This window comes from Gallus gallus, chromosome 5 (genome assembly GCF_016699485.2).
Source record: "Gallus gallus isolate bGalGal1 chromosome 5, bGalGal1.mat.broiler.GRCg7b, whole genome shotgun sequence".
NCBI classification, from domain to species: domain Eukaryota; kingdom Metazoa; phylum Chordata; class Aves; order Galliformes; family Phasianidae; genus Gallus; species Gallus gallus.
In genome coordinates, this window is record NC_052536.1 from 50,523,215 (window position 1) to 50,542,348 (window position 19,134).

Here is a 19,134-nt window from a genome sequence, read left to right on the forward strand (position 1 = left end):
AGTGGCACTACTGTATAGTCCCACTGAGAAAGTACTGATGCTCTTCACAGAGCAGTCAGTAGAGAGGAAAACCAGTTGCTGCTAATGGGGGTCCTGGCAGCGTGGTTCCAGGAATGGGACTACTGAGATGCTGGAAAGGGTCAGGAGGAATTAGAAGGAAAGGGAGCAGTAAGGGCAAATAAACCCCTAAATCGTTTTACTTTGTTAGCAACCCAGCTAGAAAGGAAACCTGTGAGATTTCATCTGGCAGTCATTGTTTCCTAAACTTGCTTTTCTTTAATCATCTAGAAAGATACATACAGGCCATAAGGCTTGTAAAAGCTCTTTGTTATTTATTTCTTTCACTAATCATCTCTGGTTAATATTTATTGCATGATGTGGCAGGCAGAATAGAGTGACCTTTCCCTTTGGCCCCTCTTCCCCCAGTCTCTCTGTGGAAGGAGTTAGATGTGGTAGGTATCTCATTGAAAGCTTTCTTTCTTCCAGCCCTTGCCAAATTCAAAAGCCACTTGCTGTGATCTAGGAGTTTAATACCAGAACCACAGTGCAATACTTTCTAATAGATCTCTGCTAACTGGTCTTGATCAAGTCTAGAAATGTTCCACCTTTTCTCTGCACAAGGTTAAAAAAAAAAATACAAAACAAGTGACAACAGAAATTGAATAATACGCAACCTTATCAGCTGTTAAGGGATTTTATTGGGTACTGCCCTACATAGAAACTTTTAAATTGAACATACTGGTATGCTGCCCAGTTTCAATGAGATGAGCATCAAGCTAATTACATGTAATCCTTTATGACAGACACATCAGGCTTTTAAAACACAAATGCTCAGATTAAAAGTGAATAAAAAGATAGTCCATGCGGTCTACTCTACAACCAGGCAAGTAAATGAAGGTTTCCCAGATTAGACTCTAGATTGTGCAAGTTTTAAGATGTGCTCCTAGACAAAGAGAGGATAGAGAACATCTTACACCACATGTTACTGAAGCTTTCCATTATTTAGCAGAAATCATTAACCATTCCTTTGTTAGAACAGGCTATTCATGAAAGGAAGTTGAAATAAATTTTCTGCTGCTTCCAGTGTGTTTTACAAAAGAAAAATGCAGCTGTTTGTGCAGATGCTTTTCTATAAGAACTGAACTGTTTCTATTGCAACTTCAGCCAGCTGTAAAAAATATGAAGAAACAATACCTGGTCTTTTTAATTAGTTTTCTTTAATTTACCTGTTTAATTGAAGTAATTCCTATGCTCTTCTTGCTATACTGCAGAACTCCATCTCATTATTTCACTTCCCATATTTTTTTCCTCCAAAGCTTTGCAGGTGGGATAAAGTATGGCTACTTCCAAAGCTGGGATGTCACATACGCAGGCTTTGAGCAAACAAAATCTGGGAGATGTATCACTTACTTTGCTATTAGTTTTGCAAAAATTAACTTCCATTGCATGAAATAAAATATGTTTACTTGAAATTTATGTTGAGCTGCAGATTTGTATCTTCTATAGGAAACTAATGAGCTTTCTGGTTTTCTCTGGAAAAATATGCCAGGCAGAGTCTAAAATATAGATGGATTGCAATGAGAGTTTTGGATGAGTATCAGAACCAAAAGGAATTAGCAGGCTAATACAGTAAATGGTTGATTTGACATGCTTACTGTTGCACTTTTTTTTTCCCAGTCCATGTTTAAGTGGAGCACAGCAACATTTCTGTGACTTGCTTCTTGTTGGTGCATTGGAGAGTTGAAGAAATGGAGTAGCCTGGATTGGTCCTTGATATGCAATCACTTCATGGAGTACTGTACACAGGACTATGGTGAGACTTAAACTACTCCTTTTTCTCACACTCTCCTATATGAAATGCTTTTGACCCTAATACACTCGTACACCACAAATGAAGAACAGCCCATTGCCTTGGTCTCTAGCTGGCGGTGGCTTGGCTCTCCTTGTTCATCTGCAAGTCACCTGCTTACTCCAGTGTCTGTTGCAGTGAGACTAATGTGATTAATCTTAGTAGTTGTCAGTCCTGAGGCCAAAAATGGGAAAGGGGAGATGCTTGAGGTCTCTAGTACAAATAATAGCTTTGAGAAAGTGAGATTAATTCTTTTCTGTTTCTTGTAACACAAGTATTGGGGTCATTCACTGAAGTGATGATCATTACAAAAGGCAAAAGAGGGTTTGATTTTTGTTACGTACATCACATGGTTAAAAGTGGACTTCACTGAAACTGGACTTTGAGGGAGAGTCAAAAGTACAGAAAGGTGAAACAGAGTCATGTAGTACTAATCCTTTAATGAGATTGTTGACACAACAGCCCAGCTGCATCTGCAGCTCTTGCAGGGAAATGAAAACCTGGCTATTGGAAGTTCTGAGGATGCAGTAGGGAAAGATCATCCTTAATTTGCCACCCTGGTTTTTTACTTGCTCCTTTGGTCACTGGCTCCTCTGGCACAGAAGAGGAGCTTTCTACTTGAACCTTGCACTCAGTCCAGGGTAGAATAGTTCTCACTGGATATGGACCATGTATTCCCGTGAGCAATCCATGAGCTTGCCTGTGTGCCTGCAAGAAGCCAATGTTCTCTGGGCTAAAATGCATGACAAAATTAAATCATTTTTAAATTGGAGTTAATGCTAATAGGTATTTTTCCGCAGAGCTCATCACGTTCTGTTTCACATGCAAATCTCTCTCCTTGGTTCATGAAAAGCAGTCGTTTCTTTAACCTTCTTTTTAAGTAGGTTTTTCCTCTCATTTCCTCTGTGTCTAAAATACCTGACCACAGTTCCTGGTTATTATTAGTGTAACACCCATAATCATAGTAATAACTGTCTTCATTTGCACAGCACCATTAGCCAAGCCTCCCAGTCAGCCAAATGTGTGCCAGGGAAGGAATTACGTCTTTTCATTAGGAGGGTAACAGTATGAAGGCATTACAGGACACAGCGTTGAGTGCCACCAGTCTTGGAATTGAACAGGTAAGCAGTGTACAGACATTAGTCCTGAAGGGCTTATCTGGTAGAATTTTTCTGGGATTTCTCACAGGAAAAGAGAGTGGGCCTTTGAGAAACATGCTTTGTGACACAGAGTAGTACACGCATGTGTGTATGTGTCTTCAAAGGGCAAAGAGCAGCTAAAGGGCCAGCTTACCCTGGCAATGTCAGTGACTGTTGGATACCTGAACGATCTTTGAATGGGTAGCAGGCTGCTTGCTTGTGGGAAAGGAAAGGATATGGCCCTTGCTCATGTGGATAAGCTCAAGAACATGTTGAACAGCTAAGCGTATTTGTTTGGGTCATTATTAGTGCCCCAGGTAGGTTCAGTGTCCAGACATGATAGTATAGAGGCTTTGTTCAATGATTATGGATATTTCACTCTGATATAATTCTCTGCTCTGATCAGAATGACCCTTCCTTTGTTTCTGTGTGACACCTTATGTTCTCTGTGGTTGTTCAGTGATTACACTACAGGCATTATGCTGACATCCAAGCCTTTGTTACCATCGTTAAAAATAATAATACAAAAATGGCATACTGTTTTCTACAATGCTTTAAGGCTATTTGCAAATTAAAAGTCAGCAGTGAGTGCAACAGGCTGCTTGCTCAGCAGTGTTGGCAGTGCAGATCGCAGAGCAGCAGCTTGGCTCCATCCATGCCTGCTCACAGATGTGTTTGTCTGGGGAATGAAAGCAGAACCCACCACACTTCAAGGCTTCCCTGGGGCTCAGCCTGTTCCTTGTTGTTGACAGTGCTGTTTGATGCCTTCTGGGTGCATCTAGCCATGGGATAGGGTTATGGACATGTTTAATAATGACACAGTAAAGGTGTATTTGGAGGAGTCACGTGGAGGCTGAAGGTCTACAGAGATCAGCTCCTGGCAGGACAGCAACTCCTTCCTGCAGTGCTGCGAAGGTCACCTTTGAATCTTTGTTTTGTAGTGCAGCGAAGTTTGAGGGCAGCTTCCTTGTGCTCTGTATAAGGCAGCTTTTCTACCATACGGAGAAAGAATGGCAGCACCTCTGACTTTGTTCTTCACAGTTGCTCCTCAGTGCTCCATTCTTTCCCTTCCCTTCCAATAAGAAAAAAGGGGACAGACTCTTTAGCAGGGTCTGTTGTGACAGAACAAGTGAAAATGGTTTCAAACTAAAAGAGGGGGAGATTTAGACTGGATAGAAGGAAATGATTGTTTATGATAAGGGTGGTGAGGCACTGACACAGGTTGCACAGAGAAGTGGTAAATGCCCCATCCCCACCCATGGTCAGGCTGGATGGGGCTCTCAGCACCTGACGGAGCTGTAGATATCCCTGCTCTTTGCTGGGGAGCTGGACCAGATGGTCTTTAAGAGTTCTTTCCAGCTCAAACAATTCTCTGATTCTGTTATTCTATGCACCCAGCTCCTCTTTGGAAGTGCTGGCTCCTGGTTCTGCTTCTTGTCAGCATATTGCTGCCTGCCTCTGCTTTTGGTTTAGCTAGAGCCAAGCTTATTATTCAATCAAAACTCAGTGGGAGTTTTGCTGAATTATTGTAAACTCACTGGGGCAAAAGCTGTGCCTTCTTACTCAGCAGTGAGAGACCATGCATATTGATTGTTGCTGGGAGAAAATAAAAATGAATACATTCACATTGATTACATGTGTTCTTACTATGAGACTCATTGCACAGCCCCAGTGTATTTCTGCTTTCCCTTTATGACTATTAGCAATAAATCAATTACTTTTTTTTCCCTCCTCTTTTCCTTTTTCTTTTCCTTTAAATAATCTAATGTTCTGCAAAATGAATTTGAATAAGGAGAGTTGACTGTAAAATAACTTGTGGGAAAGTATGATAAGCTGCCTTAACTTCCCATTCATGCTAAAAATCCCCCCTTGACATGTCTGAAACCCCGATAGTTCCTCCCAGATGCAATTCAGATGGTCTGGGCCCAACAGACACAAGTTTTGTGCAAGTTTTATGCACTTCATCTAATGAATATGCAATTTTTTTTTTCCAATGCAAGTGTGACAAATGGTACAGCTGGGGACCAGACATTCAGAGCAATGCTTTCTTTCCATCCTGGGAAACTACAGATATTTGCTTTGTTCCAGGTATATATTGGACATTTCTGAATTTTAAGCACTGAACCATTACTTATTAGTTTATCTTCCAATCCTCTGTTTCATGTCACATATCTGCTACAGGGAATGTCATTGAAAAGCTTAGACGCACTATTCTGACTTAAATTCCTGTTCTCTGGAGAGCAAGATGTTGGTTTATGAGCAGGAATTGAGCAATCCAACTGCATGATGCTTGTATTGCCATATTAAATTGAAAGCAAGGAGCTGTAAGTAGGGCTGACATTTCTGTCTGTCAGCCACACACAACAGATATGAACTGAGAGCAAACTGAAGGGAGGCAGAAAAGGGTGAAAAGGGCACCCTCCCAAAGCAGAAGGAAGCCAGATGGAGTGACACCACAGATAGAAAGAGATTCAGTGTATGGGACTGTGCAGTGGCTGTGTAGAAGGAAACAGAAAACGGAAGGATCTGAGTATGGATGGAAATGAGGAGAAAGAAAACATAATGAAGAGTAATGGACAAGACAAAAAGAAAGATTATGCCTGATACCATGGAAGAGATATCCTGCTGTTGACATCTGCTCAGCTCAGGAGGAGTCTCCCTCAGAAAGATGTTGAAATACTCTCATTCAACACATTTAAAAATAGACTAAACAAACCCCAGTGAGCCAGACTCTCCTCCTCGTACACACACAGGGCCATAACTCATGCCTGCAGTTGTCCTTTGAAGCCTGGGAACCCTTGTAGAATGAGAGGGGCTGAGCTGGATGCAAGGCAGAAATCTGGTCCTGGGTCCTGCACTGTCACAGACATGGATCAGATGAATGATTGTCTCTTTTCAGGTCAGAAACGCCACACCGACACATGGCTTCCTGCAAAGACATGAACTCAAGGAAGGGACTTAAAGTACAGCATGTGTCAAAGGGCTTTGCAGAAGCTGCAGGAGGGCTCCATACAGCAAAACAGAGGAGCACTCACTTCCATTCAATCTCGGCAGAGCCCTGATAAATGCATAAACAAACTTTTTTCCTTCTTACACAGTTCTGAGTGATGACAGTATCTCTACGATCTTCAAGAGGAAGTAATCATTTGCTGATAAACATCTCCTCTCCAAATGTACCTAGTAAAAAGACACATTCTTTTGTATATATTTAATTACAGGAGAACAGATTTTGTCCAAATAATTAGGTAATTTAAACTATGCAGTCTTTCCCAAAGAACTATATTTAACCTTCATTTGAATTTAATTTCCACATCACAGTGCCCCTTAAGCGGTTCTGTAAGTCAAAACAGTGATCAAATATTTTTTAAATGTCAAATGTTGCTTAATTGTGGATAGCACTGAATTTGTTTTAAGAGATAACAGCTTTTGATCTGCTGCTATTTTTTGTCTGTCCTATTGTCATGTTTCTCTTCATCAGAAGTTTCTGTCAACTGTTTAATCCATACAACACCCGACTTTCCAGACAGCTGAAGATTTCAAAGAAGAAATGTGGGGAACCCTTCAAAAGTTTCATGAAGTATTAAACAGGATGTGGATTAGTGTCTTGCTACTACAGACCCCAGCACTTGCAAGAGGAGGAAAAAAAAGCGTTTTTAAAATTCAAGTATTATTAAGGGATTATAATGTTTTTGCCTGAATTAAGGGTAGTGCTGTAAAGAATAATTTTACAGCATTAATATAAATCAGCAGAACTTTATTGGCTTTAATACACCTATTCTGATTTGCACCACTCATGATCAGGCTCCTTATATCTAAATGTATCTTTTGCTCCATGGAAGTAGATCATTTTTCTCCTAACTTGCTCTTTCCTATTGTCTTGCCCCTGTAAATTATATATATTAGGTTCATAAGCAGTGTAGTGAAAGTAAACAGGAAGAGAGTCTCACAGTTTGAATGAATTATAACAAAAACTACAGTAGGTCTGACCTACATTAAGCTAGTTCAGTAGAACAATCTACACACAAAGTGGCTTGTATTTCAGGGTTGGCTCTAAGGTTGATTCTCAGTTAAAAAAAAAAAAAAAAAAGAATGATTCCAAAGAATCACAAGTCTTATCAGTCTCTTTGAAACAAACAAAAGCCAACATACACTCCACAGCTCAGTTGTAAAAACAATAGAGCAGGAAGACTTTCCTGTAACAGCATCTCCCACTGGGCGATAGCAGTTGAAAGTACTTACTATGATTATGATTAATTTCATTAGTGCTCAGTTCACTTTAATACTTTTCTCCCTCTATCTCTGAATGCAGATAATTTTTCCCTGCAAGTAAATCCAGGGTGACAGTTTAATAGGCTCAGACATGCTTAGATCCGAAATGAGACTGTAATATTAATATACTATTGACCAGTTATAGATTAAGCAAACTGAGGGCACACTTAAGTAAATGACTTCAGAGGGACAAGTTAATGTGCTAAGTGGTTCACAGGCAATGATTAAAAATATTCTTCATTTACTTGGAAATTAATAGGTTTCTTTAATTAATCTAATAAAGCCACCCTGTGGTATGTTACATATTTGGTGTATGTTTTAAAAGAAGATGCTGAGTTGCTGGATCTGGAAATCCCTGTTCTGCTTACTGAAGAAAGGAAGCAGTCATATATAAAAGCAGCCTTGCACATGGCTAGAATTTCCAACAAGCCATCTTCTTTGCCACAAGTAGGATTACATTGCATGACGGGTGTTATGAATCTCAATGTTAAGCAATCAACAGCACCAGCAATTCCATGTGTGAATTGCAGAATCATCCAAGTATCTTCAGGGATTGTTAGTGTATTTCACAACTGCATCCAGTCAAATGAGCACTTTTCTCCTCCAACAGTCTTTCAAATCCAACTGGTCAACCAATTGAAAGAAAACAACACAATCTTTGCAACAACAGCAATTTATATGCCGAGAAGTGCTAAAGCCTTGCAAAGGATTATGGGGTAAGGAAATGATGAAATCATCTACAGGCATTGCATGAGTTTTATTTAATCAGAAGGTGCTCAGGTAGTACGGTTATCTGAAATATAAATAGCCCATCACCACCAGCTTTATAATGGAGAGATGAGTTTAAAAGATAGTGTCTCATTAATAGTCTTTCTGTGGTTTGCCTTGCAAGGGCACTGAGAGGCCTTTCCTGCTGAACATTGTACATATATCGGGATGGGATCACACTGGCTCCCAGAGCCAGGGATAAGAAGAGATGTTTACCCAGCCCAACCGGAGTTCCTCCAGTGGACAGTGACACAATTTGCAGAGTTAAGACAGGTCTACTCAACTGAGAGACTTCATCAAATCCCACTGTGATTATTTCTTCGGCAAATCAAAAAGAGGCCTTGGTTATTGTTCTGCCTCTTTGACCAGCATCCTGTCATGTGATCACTCCCACTCTAATGAAGTTTGATCTGAGAGGGCTGCTACTGTGCTATTCTGAAAATCAGAAGCACTTTGATATGACCACTTCAAGGCCCAAAGAAACTACAAAATGGGGACTAAAGTTTCCATCTTCTCCATCACCCCATTTTTTTTCACCTTGCCCTAATTACTGCAAATAGGATTCTTTCTCTTTGGTTTTACCAGAAGTTTTCTCATCCATATAGTCCAACAGGAGATGCTACTCTTGCTTCTCTTACCTATTCCACAGCAAACCACATGAACTAGACATAGGGACTGTTTTCCCAGAACTCACTGGGGGGAATCATTACCAAAAATGTCAGACTATCACGTTTCTACTTCCCTGGCAGAAACTACTCTGTATTTAGTGACCTGGCAGCCATGAGGAGTGTCTGATGGAGTACAGTACACAGTAGCTATAAGAGTCAAAGAAGAGGAGGAGAAAAGGATGTTTGACTTGGGACTCCATGTTAAAAGCTCCTGCAGAACCAGTCCTTAGCTATTGTTTACAGCTGGCTGTCTTGCCTCAGGAACATTTGCATTGAAAAACTTTCAAAGTTTTCTTTCCAAGTAAGCTGAGAAAAACAACTTGGATTCATTCCATTTATCATGGATGTGGATGTATGTGTGTGTGTTTTCATGGTAGGTGGGAAAGGGAGGAGATGGAAATCCTTTCAACTTGCTGACACATTCTCCAGTGGATGGAAGTGGTGCTTGAAATCCATGGAGCCAGGTTGGGTTCCAACTGCCAAGAACCTGGTCTAGGCAGCTATAATGTTGTGCAGAGCTGTGGTTTGAAGAAACCTGAACATGGCCATACAGACAGAAAAGATGAAAGAGGGATTTGGTAGCCAGTCCTGTTTCTTTCATGTGTGAAGGACAGCTGTGCAGCTGCAAGGAGTGATGCTGGCAAACTCATCGGATATGTACATTTTCTCTCTTTTGTGGGTTGGATCATAACAATTAACTTCTCTGAATGTTTGTGGTGAGTCTAATCTCAGGCGTGTCTGCTCCTTTGCATTTGCAGCTGAGGGTGGCAAATAAAATGGCTAAGCATTGCTGTGGGCTATTTTGTCACCAAGCCTGGAATGAGGCATCCTGCGAGAGACCTGGAAAAACCATGCTTCTGAAGTAGACCACAGGTAGACAGGGCTTGCTGCAGGCAAGCTTTGTGAATTTGTCTTCCCTCTTGGAGAAAGAAGAAGAAAAAAGAGAAAAAACAGAGTATCTTGTTTCCTTCATGCCTGAAATAAGCTGAAACGGGGAGCTTTGCATTCCTGTGTTTACAAATGTAGAGGTGAAAAGAGATTTCATTAATGTCAGCTTGGTAGTGATTCTTTAAGTCTTTTACCTCAAATGGTCACCTCCTGGATGCATTGGGGGTGCGAGGCATCACTTAATTGCAGGAGACATGGAAGTCCATAAATCAATGGCATGCAAAGGATAGATGAAGGGGAGGCAAATCTTAATGCAAGGGTGAGGGAAAAAATGATAATGTGAAAACTGCATTGAATACCATCTCTTATTCTTTGTCATCTCATTCACCTCCCTGAAAAGTGATGGTGGTGTAATAGGAAAGAGGCGACACTTTGGGTTTTATTCAGAGGTCTTCTACTAACTTGTGCTACTAACTTCAACACATCTCTTTGCCTTGCAGCATATTTCCATGGAATTAGTATCTCAGTGAGATGGAGACCTGCCTTTTCATTTAGAAATTAATCTAGCATAATTTCAATTATAGCTACTCTTAGTTGCATTGCACATCTTAGAATAAATATTCTTCTTTAGAGTTATCACACCAGTTGTGATTGCCTTACAAATGAAGTATGCAGACAATGAAAGAATTCTCTGCAATTTATTTCTGGTGATGATTTGGCCCAGACCATAAAAACCATAACCCTTTTTCTAATTTGGCCAGAAGGATAAGATGTTGCTTCTCTGCGTCCATCTGACACGGGAGGTGACTCAGTTCCTCACTAGCTCAGGAATCCAGGCTTTACTAATGCCTGGGATTTGATTATGCTCACATGGCTAGTTTCTGAGAGGAGCTGGTAAACTTCGTTTTGCTTCAGTTATTAGTTTTTAAGGCTATGAAAGGTCAAGATAAACCATCCATAAATGCGGCACCGATTAAAACCTCACTTAGCTTATTGCACAGTATGTAATTGTTCATCCTATGTCAAATAATAAAATCTGATGGAGATAACTGCCTAGCATTTCCTTTCATTTAAAGGAACAGACACGCACTGCATGTACTGTTACCTACACGCACATCAGTGATGTTTCTGTTTATATGTAGCTGTGTATTAAAGAAGGGAATATTTGAACATGAATGCTTTAGTGGGCTAAAACTAACTTTTAACTGCTAACTTTTCCCTTAGAAAAAAAGGTTAAGTATTCCTAACTCGTGAGGAGGAAATAGAAGAATGAATGTAATATTAGTCTGTCTGAGAGTTATGTCCTTAAAAGATGGCTGATGCCTTTGTGGCTTATGGGTTCTCCTATTTGTGCGTAAAGTTGAGAAATGTCATCCAAGCATTTAGAGCTCCCATTTTCCTAAGAGCTCAGCCTTCAATTACCGCCAAAAAGTAGAAGCCAATTTTCCAAAAAGCTCCATATACTGAGTGCTTCTGACATAATGTTGGCTTGAAAATGTGCCTATGATAATCATGTTAGGAGCTATGCTGAATGGCTTCAGAAAAGCTGGGTGAGCCCTGAGCATCCTGAGCTGTTAAAAGTCTGCCCCTGCCTTATTCCTGTGATATTCCCTCTGCAGTAGTGTCACTACTTTATGGATCATTGTCTCGCTTATAACCCTTTGTACTTGCAGTATGCTGCACTATATTTGCTATCCAAATGCCCTCTGGCATTGCCATTGCTGCCCCAGTTAAACAAGAATCTGGCTTCCCCAGGCCTTGTATCACTATATAGATCATCGCAGTCATAATATCTCTCTGCCTTTTGTGTTTTTAGCAAGACTGTCTGCAAATGCAGAATCTAAACACTGCCAAAAGAAATCTGCCTCTTTTTGTTCCCCAGACTCCTGACTTAGTCTACCACTCTGCCAAAGCTAGTTACTAGTGTGGCAGCTGATAAATAAAGAACAGGCTGCCTCTCTCTCCGCACTGCAAGTACCCTGTAGCTGTTAATGTATCCCGTGCTGCTCTTTTTTAATAAGCTGTCTGAATAGCCAGCTGCTAATGCGGCTGCGACAGTGTGCCCACCTTTTAAAAGTTCATTCCTACTTCTTGCTTCAAAGCAGCTACATCTGCTGACAGAAAAACACAGGGCAGGGAACTAGGGAAAGAAGTCAAGAGAGAAACTGCTGCATTTCCAAGGGGGCTCTTGGACAAACTTCTCATCTTACTGAGGGCTGGGGCAGAACAGTAAATGTCAAACCCCACTACATGATCCTAGGAAGACTTGCAGGGCAGGGGAGTTTCAGGGCTAATATGTGATCTGGTTTGCTTTAAGCAAGTATCCTTCTCATGGTGTACCACCTTTTATTCAGACTTCCCATGAAGGAGTATGCTTTACACCATATATGTGATAATCTTTGGAGTAGTCAGGAGGAAGAGTCTTTCTAGAGTCTCTCTCAAACCTAGCAAACCAGAAGATCTCTACCTACGTAGCTTGGAAACTTACATACCCTAAAAGAGTGTGAATGTCCTTGCAAAATCTTTTATAGTAAAGGGATTTTATAGATGCCTTTAATTCTGCTATACTCTAGGTTGATAGGACTGCTGTCCTGGGCAGGAGAGGAGAGTACCTACCTCCTACATATGTGTGTTTGGATTTACAAAGATAAGGACTTCTCAGTTCCAAGGCCTTAGTTCACTAAACACGATCAAAACACACTTACTACTGTGCTGGGGAAAGATGACTGCATTCACAAACTGCATTCACAAACACCTTCTGCTCAATATGCTGATGTTAGGAGACTTTGCAGCCAAGTAGGAAACAGGTAGTTTTGGGGTTACCTATAGAGCATGGAAAAGAGCACAACTCTGGGCAAGTAATGAAGGCTCTTGTATAGGATAGGGAAGATTTTGTGACGGTCTTTTTCCTTTACGTGAGAAAATCATTGGACATTTAAAGAGGAGGAGGGTTTAAGTCACAGAGGCATCTCAGCCTCAGCTCTGGGCTAGTGCCTTGCTCACCCCTCGGGGGCCCTTGTTAATATACTGAGTTTCTGCAAATCCCTTTAGTTTTTCCAGCTCCTTGTGAGCCAGATACCTAAATTATATGGCTTTAAGTTACTTAAAGTTGTGCCAGGGGAGGTTCAGATTGGATATTAGGAAAAATTTATTCTCAGAAGGAGTGGTGAGGTATTGGAACAGGCTGCCCAGGGAGGTGGTGGAGTTATTGTCTCTGGAGGTGTTTAAGAACTGTGTAGATGAGGCACTGTGGGATGTGGTCAGTGGGCAATGTTGGTGGCAGGTGGACGGTTGGACTAGATGATCTTAGTGTCCTTTTCCAACCTTAATGATTCTATACAGAAGGAAGGACAGACATGGGGGGAAAATGAAACTTGTAGCAGAGGAAGCACCAAAGAAGCAGAACCTGCAAGATCTAACCATCAGTTATCCGGAAGGAGCCTTGGCACACTTGGTCAATTGCCATGGTAGGATTTAATTCCATACACCACAAAAACAATGAGGAAAGCAGATGAGAGAGCCTAATATTTTGGCAGCACCTGCTGTCTTGTGAAGAGGTAGATGCTGTCAGAATGCCAGCGTCTTATCCTCTTTCCTCTTTTCCTTTTGTCTTTCTGATGGATTGAATTAAATTCAGGGCTTAGCATAGGATGCCTGTGCCAGGACTCTCTGTTGACCATTTCTTGCATCTTGGGTTGATAATTTCATTTTTTGCCAAACTCCCTATTGCTCAGCATGGTGAGTGTGATTTCCTTCCACAACAGAGCTGATAGAAGTACACGAACAACATTGCTGGGGTAAAGTTCAAAAGAGTGTTGAGGCTTATCCTAGTTTTGGCTGAGTCTCTCCCTCTGTTTCCCTGACTTTAAGATGAAATCTTTAGAACTGCACAGGTGTGCCATGAAGATTTATCGCTGTGCCTAGTGGGAAGTGCAAGTGTTATGTGGAAGAGGGGGAAATACTACAAAGGTATCAGCCTTAGCACTGACCAGTGAATTTATGTAGTGGGGAAAATATGGTCTTACATACCCCAGCGACTCAGTCTGGCAAGCTGTAATCCCCTTTCTAATTGCTTTCTATGCAAATTTCTATGTAATTTCTCCCCAAACCTAGACAAACTTGTTGTTTCCAGCAACAGCAAAAATTAGATGGCCTGAAGTGACCTGACAGATTTGTAACAGACAGACTTGGAAGCCACCTAATTCCCAGATGGGAAAAGTATCATCAACCCAGAAATGATGATCATCCCAGAGCTTACCTAAGGTCTCTGTGCTAGTGGGAGCACACACGAGCCCCTTCATTTATGGCCATGGTCTTACATGACTGCCCTGAGGCCACGCAGGGATCCAGGTCAGGGCTGATGTTGGGACAGAGGTTCCTGAGATCCCTTGAGCTGAGCTCGTTCTGCTGTGCTTGCTTCCCAGCCTCAAATGGATGCCAAACACATACCAAAGGGTTATTTTTTCAAGCTAATGTCATTGCTGAAAGCTTAAGTTAGAAATTTCTCAAATCCAGATCTATAAACATTTCATATCATGTTGCATTTCTATGATGTAGAGCAGCAGAAATCCTTTCTGTTTCTCTTCTGGATGGAGGAGGCTGCAAATCTGGAGCAGGTGAGCAGACTATAGTGCAATATGTAACCTACAATACTTCTTCATGTACATCTGGGTCAAGCTAGATGACCTTTCACACAATTCAGATATTTCTTCAAGTTTGGATTTTCCCCAACGGAATCCAGGGGTAAAAATATGTCCATGTGATTCTTTTTTCTGTTATTCTGCACAGAATAAGAAATTCCTTGTCCTTTTCAGGTACAAAATAAATTCCACAGACTTAGTCTGAGGCACTGAGATATCATTTGGAACAGTGGACTCCAGAACAGATGTAATATTTGCACTAGACTGTGAAATAAGTAGGCATTTGAATCTGTGTTAGGATGTGAATTTCCATAGTGCCTTGAGGGACGTAATTTTTGCATTATGTGAACAGTCTGGATGAGAAGACCACGCAGCGAAGCTGAACAGCTGTATCCTGCCCACACATTATGAAGCGAGGGAGAGGCTGGGAGCCCGAGGGAATCCTTATAAGACACCGTGTCCCTGAAGTTTTTCAACAAAGAAGTTGTGCAAAGATGTGCAGTCTAGAAGCAGAGCTGGGCAGACTTCCCCCCTCCCTGCACCACGCAGCATAGCATAAACATCAACTTCAGTCTACCTGCATTTGTTTATTTGTTTTGAATTAAAACACCGCCTGTTGCTTTGAAGTCCTGGGAGTGATGGATTTTGTGCCTGTTTTGTATCCAGCTCCCATTTTATTGCTCAGGGCGTAGCACCAGGGCAGGAGGCAGCAACAGGTTCACGAAGCTGTGTGGTGGCACCAGGTTAGGCTTCCTCCTAGAACAAGTTCCCTTCTGAAGCTGGATGGTCTTTGAGGTCCCTTCCAAGCCAAGCCATTATGCGTTGATCCTATCCCTCCCATTTCTCCTTTGTGCCCTGGGCAGAATGATGTGCACTCAGCTCCTTGAGCCCTGCTCTGTTAAATCAATGTCTTTGTACTTTCCGCCTGGTGGACTGTGTAGGAAATCTCATGAAAAGTGAAGCAAACTTTTAGTAACCCTGGCACCTGGGCTAGGGATAGATTGGTCACCCCATGCATCTAGTGGCTGATTTAAGGATCTGAGTGGGTTATAACACACTCCTTGTGTGATTAATCGTGTAATTGGAGGGGTGTTATTAAGCTAGGTGATAGGTAATGCTTCCTGCCATTCATAGGGACCACTTCTCTGTGAAACAAACTGCTGCAACAGCTACAACAACAACAAAAGACAAGGTTCTCTGAATTATTTAGAGTTGCCAAAGGTGTTGAGATAGGAGCTAATTAAAAAAATCTATCTGCAATGCAATGCTATAAAAGAATAATAAAATTCAAATCTCATTTGTTCCACTTCAGGTTCCTCGTATGCATAAACCTCTATAAAAGGCAGCATCTGTGTTCACATAGTATGCTGAAAAGATATCACACAACCACTAATTCAATTGACATTTTTAACTGTTCATTGTACCATATATTTCCATTTACTAGATTTTTTAAAGTCCCTTTAAGTGCATCATGTATAGGACAGGATAAAATAAGATAAAGCCGTTTACTTCCATAATGAGATTGGCAGCGGGAACTGATGGAGCATTGAGCTGTCAATTTGAACGCCAGCCATACTTGCAGGATTTAAAATAGTATTTTAAGCTTTTATACCAGCCATGATTGTATTTATATTGTGCTAGTTATGTGGATTTGTGTGGCAAAGGAGTGGCATCATGGAGTATTATGTCATTTGAACCAACAATTTAGAGATCACTCATCTGTTATGATTTGAGATGAGCTATATTATAACAACAACAATGCCCACAACCTGTTGTTAAATAATAACATTCTTCAGCTTCGGTGACAAAACTGAGGCTTTCTTTTAATTTTCAGTAGGAGGTAATTTTAACATGCCAAGATGATTATCTAGAGCATGGGAGAGTTATGGGTTCCTTTTTTCATGGGTTGTGGGGTGTTTGTTTTTTTGTTTGTTTGTTTGTTTTGCTTTTTGTGTGTATAGTTACAATTCAACCTTTTCTTCTAAATTCGAAGTGAAATCAATAGGAATGATTGGCTTGTAGACCCATAGCAAGATTGGCTCCAAGCATACAAATGAAGTTGGAGAACAGTCACCTGAGCTCACTTACAGGGGCGAGACACAAACACAGAAGGCTCAGAAGTGGCCTCGCTGTCTCCTTTGCTCTTTTCATGTTGCCTCAAGGCAAAAGGAGGAAAAGCAGAGGCCCGCAGCACCTGCTGCATGGCTGGAGCAGGGGGCACAGCCAGGTGCCAGTCCTGAACATTGGCTTTTCAAAGCAACCTGTAGTATCTCCAGGGAATTGAGGGGGCTGTTAGTAAATGAAAGATTTGCTGTGGGAAAAGAATGGTGAAACATCATTTGTGATGAAAACAAAAGTGATTTTTTTTTGTTTGTTTGTATATTTAATTTTTCCCATTGATAAATGAAGGTAAATTTTCCAGCCACTTCTTTTTTTGAAAGACTTTTTTTCTCTTCCACCAAAGCAGGTTTAGGAAACAAACAAACAGCTCCAAAAGTAAATCTGAAAATAGTACACAATGCTCCATTTAAACCCAAGGTGAACAGTGTAAGCTTGGTGTGGAAATAAAAATACCCCCAAGGGAGGTGCCAGAGCCCAGGGGAGGAAAGACCTGATGTTCTATCTGTAGCTCCATCTGTGCAGAGGGTAGCAGTGGAGGCAGCTTCCTACACAGATGCCTTTTGAAGAGCTGAACTGGCTCCATGCTCGCTGCATGGAGCCACAGGTTGCGGCCAGACCACCCACCAGCACAATCCAACTTGGTTATCTCATGGCTGTGTTTGTAGGAACTGTGGGAGAGGCAGCCCGGCTGCTCTACAGCCCCTCACAGCTGCTGGAGGGGTCAACAGGGAGAAAAAATGGCAAGGTCTGCGTGGGGCAGTGATTGTGGAGCGCTCTGCTCAGTGGTAACTGGTCTGGTTGGATATGAGGAAAGACTTCTTTGAAAGAGTGGTTGAACACTGGAACAGACTGCCCCATGGGGGTGGTGGAGTCATTGTCTTTGGAGGTATTTAATAAACATGGAGATATGGCACTGAGGGACACGGTTAGTGGGCAATACTGGTGATAGCTGGACAGTTGGATTGGTGGTTTTAGAGGTCTTTTCCAACTTTTATGATTCCATGAAAACCACATGGTCTGGAGGTGGGTGGAGGAGAAGAGACGTGCTGAAAGAGTGATGAGATTTGAGGAGGTGCTGTGCATCCTTAGCAAAACCTGCCTTTTACTCCCAAGGGGTGAGACAGTCCTGCACAGCAGACCTTGCTGCTTTGGGGAAGCTGCTGAAGCTGATCATAAAATAATTCCATGTCTCCAGATGTGCCTGGTGGAACAGGGCTCTGGATCTATTTCTGAATTTGAATTATATTAAACGTAATCGAGGTGGTCCTAATAGCCTCTTCTGGCCCTGGAATCCATGAAATATATTAATCTCTGCTAGATAGAATACTTTCTGGAATAATATTATAACGATTATTTCTTTAAATATTTTAATACCTAAAACTGTCAGTCACTGACATTTTTATTCCATTATATCTTTCCCAGAACAAAAGAGTACATCCAATATACATGGAAAACCACTCCTGTGACTTTTCATCTCTCCTCTCTTTTTCTCCTCCTCGCGGGGGCTCACCAGTTCAGCTGGCCGTGATTTTTGATAACATTTGATATGCAGGCCTTCACTTCTTTCTGTGCATAAACTTCTCAGCCAGTGACTTCGCTTTCCATAGTTATTTTGGGAGAAGGTGAATCACTTCTTTCCAAAGCAGCAGCTGTTGGCTAAAGCATACTGTATTAAATTTACTTAGCACAAAGCCATTACAACTGTCCTTGGCAAGGCTCCTTCCTTCTAAATCAATTGGATTTTGTGTTGCGCAGTGAAACTCTTGAGGAATGAGCAAGCACATTTACAATTCCCACTACAAGTGAAACCACTGCAAGGTAAACACACACAAGTGTACACAAATACACACACACACACACAATGCTCCATGCCAAAACAAGGGAATCTGGCTCTGAGTTGAATATAAAATCAGACTCAGAACAGTTTTAGCTTCATTACTTTTCTCCTCTTTCTTGTTTGGATTGCTTAAGTCTCTGGCAGACCTGGATACAGAAGTTCTGAAGCCACAGGAGAGCCTGAACTCTTGTTTTATACAGTCCAGCAAGAAGCTGGAAGTATGGAAATCTTTCTCACATGCTTGTGTGAGAACCTGTTTTGCTGTGGTCCCGGCTTAATTTTAGCAATGAGAGCAAACAGGCTATGTTTTGGGCTGTTTTCTGATCTCTCCCACTGTTATAAGTGATGCAGTTTGGCACCCCAGTTCAGACTGATCAGAGGGCAACCAGCAATTTGTGAGGTTTTAAAACTTGGTTTCATTCTGCATTAGAGCAAAACAATAACAAGTAGGATTGAGTTGGAGGATGGCTTTGAATGTGAAGTTGGAGTAACCTGCAGGGGTCAGTTGAAGGAAGGGAATACAGGTGGGAAGGAACAGCACCTGGAGCCCATGTGCACATCCTGCCCTGACAGTCTGGTGGCCACAGATGTAGGCCTGGAGCAGGGACCCTCACCCCATGCATACCGATATCTGTTCTGACTAGCAGACAGTCCCCTGTGACTTGACCATTTTCCGAGGCATGCTTTGGTGACAGCATTTCACCAAATGTGGTTACAATTCATGCAGTGCGTATGATGAATGAGACTATAAAACATTGATAGCTCGCTACTTTTCTTTTTTCTTTCTCCTTGTATATGCCACCCTTCCACAGTCCTGAGTGATACACTGTCATGCAGAGCTCAGCAGTGATTTTTTTTTCAGGAGCCATTACCATGACGCACTACTCACTAGAGGATGACAAGCACTTTCATCTCTCTCTTGTTCTTGGAAACATATGTAGACTTTTTTTTTTCT

The 19,134-nt window shown here is 41.6% G+C and overlaps 1 long non-coding RNA gene across 3 annotated transcripts in view; it reads left to right on the forward strand.

The window, feature by feature from the left end:
* Positions 1-19,134, forward strand: part of LOC101749505 — a 198,248-nt gene that overhangs the window by 88,519 nt on the left and 90,595 nt on the right. Inside the window, exons 10-12 of one of the 3 annotated variants that reach the window (XR_005860211.1) lie at positions 1,678-1,813; positions 2,839-2,970; positions 4,989-9,880. This is a non-coding gene — a long non-coding RNA (uncharacterized LOC101749505). The other 2 variants (XR_006939400.1, XR_005860213.1) reach the window with 2 other exon arrangements.